Genomic DNA, 5,128 nt, shown 5'->3' with positions numbered 1-5,128 from the left:
GATAGATATATAGTTACATTTTCTTAATGAATAGAATGATTTGTTCTAATGGTGTTTGTAAATAGAATCTCAAGTCTGTATCTTGTGCAGGAATTAACCACTAAGAAGAATGTATGCAGTGTGTTAATTATTGAAACTGTCCTAGCGATTTGATTTGAAACTGTCTCATTGCTACTTGTTTATCAATAAAATTATGAAAAAAATCGAAGAATATGGTGCGTAAAAGAAGCACATTTAATTTACTCAAATGTAAATTCACAAACAGAAAGCCAAAGGAAGGATAAGAATTGTCCATCCACAGGAAATCAGATAAAAGCAGGGATAGCTATTCTGGTTACCGACAATACAAACTTCAAACCAAAATTCATTCAAAAAGATAAAGCAGGTCACTACATACTTGTTGAGAGAAAACTGCAAAAGGAAGAGATAGCAATTATAAATATATATGCACCCAATGTAGGAGAACCCTTCTACATAAGACAAATCTTAATGGACATGAAAAATAAAAAGAGAAATAATATAATTGCGATGCAGGAAATTAACATGCCATTGTCACAAAATGATAGATAAACTAAGCAAAAAATCAGCAAAAAAAATAACAGAACTAAAAAAAACTTGTGAAGAAATTGACATGAAAGACCTTTAACAGTGTTTCACTCAACAACAGAATACACACTCTTCTCAACTGCATATGGAATGTCCCCCAAAATAGATTAACACAGAGATCATTCTTGAGTAATGCAAAGAAACTGAAATTATCCCATGCATGCTGCCTGACCACAGTGCAGTGAAACTGTAAATTATTTACAAGAGAGACTACAAAAACACATGAAATACATCTTTGCTTTTTATACCTCATTTTTATACTTTTCTGCTAGATGGTTAAGACCAACATAAAGCAAGACCTATATAACAAAAAAAATGTAATTTTTTATATGATAAGGTCAGTCAAATCCCCTCAGGATTTATCCTAAAACCCTATACCATAGTACATAGATCCTTTGTCAGTGTCAGCCATGTGGATGAGTCACGACCATTGCTTGACCAACTTGCTCTCTGTGAAAGCCTGAGAGAATGTTTTCTCTCCATGTGACTCTCCTAAGGCACACTCTATAACATTGATCACTTTTCTCTGTGGCCCCATAATTTCCTTGATCAGGAAATTTGGGACATAACTGAGTTCCATGATGCTACACTACAGATTCTTCCCTGTCCTGAGTCTTCATTGACCTTGAAAAGCTAAGGTCAAAATGTTGGCTGTCCTTGAAGCCCTTCTTTTTCTCTAATTTTTGGTCTACAAACTTAAGTTGTTAATCCTCCAGAAAATAAGCTTATTATTATTAGCTAGAACATAGGTAGTTGAGCTTAACCTTACCATCTGTCTAAATATCAAACATCTTAGGCATTACATGGAACAAGTACTTTCCATCAAGTATTGATATATTAAACTTTAAGTCCCTACAGAAATAGAAGAAAAAATTTTAAAAATAAAAACATATTTTAAAAATAGGAATAAACAGTTACATATTTTTACACAGAAATTTGGAATTCTAACCATATACAGCTTTATAGCAGTACAGCCCTGGAACATTTTTTTCTTGTCTCTTGTTTTCATTTATGCTGAGCTGTAAAAGGCTGAAGTCAACAACTTCTGACATTAGCAGTTTATGGAAAACCCACTACTATTATGGACTGCTGGGCTATATTGGAATATTTTGCTGAATTCACGCACCTATAATATTTAAATTACAGTGGAATGACCTTCACTGACAAAACTAAACAAAAAAAGCAGATACAAATGAGTGACCATTTGTGTGGTTAGTTAAGATAGATATACAGCTTCATTCTCTTAATTTAATTCAATGAATAGAGAGATTTCTTCTAATAGTGTTTGTGGACAGGATATCATGTCTGCATCTTGTACAATGAATAACCACTAAGACAACAATATGCAATGTATTAATTATTGAAACTGTGCTAGTAAACAGTTTTGAAACTGTCTCATTGCTATTTGTTTCTCAATAAAATTATTTTTTAAAAACATAAAAATTAAATAACAAACTCCTTAACAATGAGAGGATCACATTACAAAAGGCTTACAAACAAATGAAAAGAGACATACAGGGGCCTGAAAGATAACTTAGAGGAATATAGGACCTGCTTAGGCAGGCACAGCAACCAGGATTCAATCCCAAGCATGCAATGCTTACTCCAAACCTGGGACTTGCTGAGATGGCAAATGAGACTGTGCATGGTATCCTTCACCTATAATGCCAGCTTTTGGGACGCTGAAAAAAGGAGGATCACTATGAGTTTGATCTGTGTAGTGAGATCCTGAAACCCTGCACTAAATACCTAAACAAAGAAAAGGGAGATTACAAATTAGCAAAACCAGTGAAAGCTGTCTTAAGAGGAAAGTTTGTAGCAAAATATTCACACATTAGAAAAACAGAACAAGCCTAAATAAATTATCTTGTGATACCCCTCAAGTTCCTAGAAAAAGAAGAGCAAATCAATCCCAAAGTTCAAAGACAATAAATTATAAAGATCAGGTCACAAATTAATGTAATGGAGACAAAGAAAACAATACAAAGAATAAAAGAATTAAAGTGTTGGTTGTTTGAAAGAACAAATAAAATTGTGAAACCCCTAGCCAAACTAGTAAAAAAAGAAAGAAAAAACAAATTCATTCAATAAGGAATGAAAAGGTTGAAATCACTACAGACCCTATAGAAATTCAGAAGATCATCAGTACCTACTTCCAAAATCTTTACTTTCTACAGGGTGGAAAACACAGAGGAAATGGACCATTTCCCAAATACACAGGAAATGCCAAAGCTAAGTTAAGAAGATATACAAACTCTGAATAACCCAATAATGGGGAAAAAATTGAAAATGAAATACAAATCCTACCAACAACTAAAAATCCAGATCCCAATGGATTCACAGCAGAATTCTACAAGAAATTTGAAGATAATTTAAAACCAACTTTTCTCAAACTCTTCCTGGAAGCAATAACTACTGTGATTCCAATACCAGAGAAAGATCCAACAAAAAAGAGAATTATAGACTAATCTCTCTCATTTATATAAATGCAAAAAATCATCAATAATATACTAGCAAACGGAATGCAGCAAATAAGAAAGAAGACTGTACATCACGACCAAGTGGGATTCATCTCAGGAATGCAGGGATGGTTCAACATATGCAAATCCATAAGTAGAATACACCACATCAATAGACCCAAGTATAAAAACCATATGATCACCTAAATAGATGCAGAAAAAGTATTGACACAGCCCAATGCTCACTTATGATAAAACTTCTAAAGAAAATCAGAACAGATGGTCTATATCTCAACCTGATAAAGCCATCTATGAGGAACCAACAGCAAACATCATATTAAATGGGAAAAAACTAAAGGCCTTCACTTCAAAATCAGAAAAAAGACAAGGATGTCTACTGTCTTCACTCATATTCAATATAATTCTGGAAACAGTAGCCAGAGGAATTAGACAAGAGAGAAAAATAAAGGGAATAAGGATTGGAAAAGAAGTGAAGTTATTATTATTTGCAGATGACATGATTCTCTGCATAGAGGAACTCAAAAACTCCACCAAGTATCTTGTAGATTTAATCAACAGATTCAACAACATACCAGGGTACAAAGTCGACACTCAGAAATCATTAACATTTTTATATACAAATAATGAAAGCACTGAGAGACAAATCAGGGAAACTGAATCTTTCACAACATCTAAAGAAATGAAACACTTAGAAATAAGTCTCACAGATGAAGTAAAAGATTTGTATAGTGAACATTATGTACTCTGAGAAAAATGATGGAGAAGGATTTCAAAAACTAGAAAGAGGGGCCAGGGAGATAGCTCAGTATATAAGTGCTTGCTTAGCAAGCACAAGAGCCTGAATTCAATCCCCGGTTCTGCAAAATAAATAAATAAATAAATAAATAAATAAATAAATAAATAAATAAATAAATAAAAAATAAAGATATTCCATGCTCCAGAACATGAAAAACTAACATTCTGAATATGGTCATACTCCCAAAATTGTAATACAGAGTCAATACAATCCCAATTAAAATACCATTGGTGTACCTCAAAGAGCTAGAGGAAACTTTCCTAAAATTCATTGGGAACATGAAAATATCCAGAATAACAAAAGCAATCCCAAGGAACAAAGGAAGGCAGATGTTATCACAATCCCTGACCTGAAATTATATTATAAAGCTACTGTGATAAAATCATGATGGTATTGGCATACACACAAACCTGAGAATCAGTGGAACAGCTTAGAAGATGCAAAAACAACTGAGAATACACTCAGCCACCTTATCTTTGATATAGCATCAAACATGTTCACTGTAAGAAAGATAGTGTGTTTAATAAGTGGTGTTGGAAAAACTGGCATTCCACATGCCACAGGCTAAAAGTAGACTGATATCTATCACTATGAAGTAAACTACAGTCAAAATGGTTCAAAGATTTAAATATTAACAGAGAAACCGTAAATCTTCTTGAGTAAAATGTAGGTAGAAATCTTAAATACATAGGGTAGGACAAGAGTTCATGAACAAAAACAAAACTGCATGAGAGATACGTCAAAGAATCAACAAAGGAAATTTCTTCTGTTATAAATGTTTCTGCACTTTAGAGGAACTCTCCAACAGAGTGAAAAGAAAACCCACAAACTAGGAGAGGGGGGAGTCATAGCTAACTGTCCCTCCAAAAAAGGTCTCTTATCTACAACATATAAAGAATTTTTAAAAAATCAGAACCCCAAAATCAAAGACCCAATCCAAAAATGGGCATCGGAAATGAATATATACTTTTCTGATAAAGAAATACAAATAGCAACTAAATATATGAAAAAATGTTCAACATCATTGGTGATTTGAGAAATATAAATTAAAACAACACTGGCATACAATCTTACTCCAGAATGAATGGCTAACATCAAGAAGTCAGCTAGCAACAAATACTGGAGAGACTGTAGAGAAAAAAATCCTTCTCCACTGTCATTGGGAGTGCAGACTGCTACAACTACTATGGAAATCAGTGTGGTGATACATAAAAAAGCTAGGATAGGAGGTTCCATTCAAGGCAGC

Source organism: Octodon degus, unplaced genomic scaffold (genome assembly GCF_000260255.1).
Source record: "Octodon degus isolate 3935 unplaced genomic scaffold, OctDeg1.0 scaffold00438, whole genome shotgun sequence".
Classification (NCBI taxonomy): domain Eukaryota; kingdom Metazoa; phylum Chordata; class Mammalia; order Rodentia; family Octodontidae; genus Octodon; species Octodon degus.
This window is presented reverse-complemented; position numbering follows the sequence as displayed.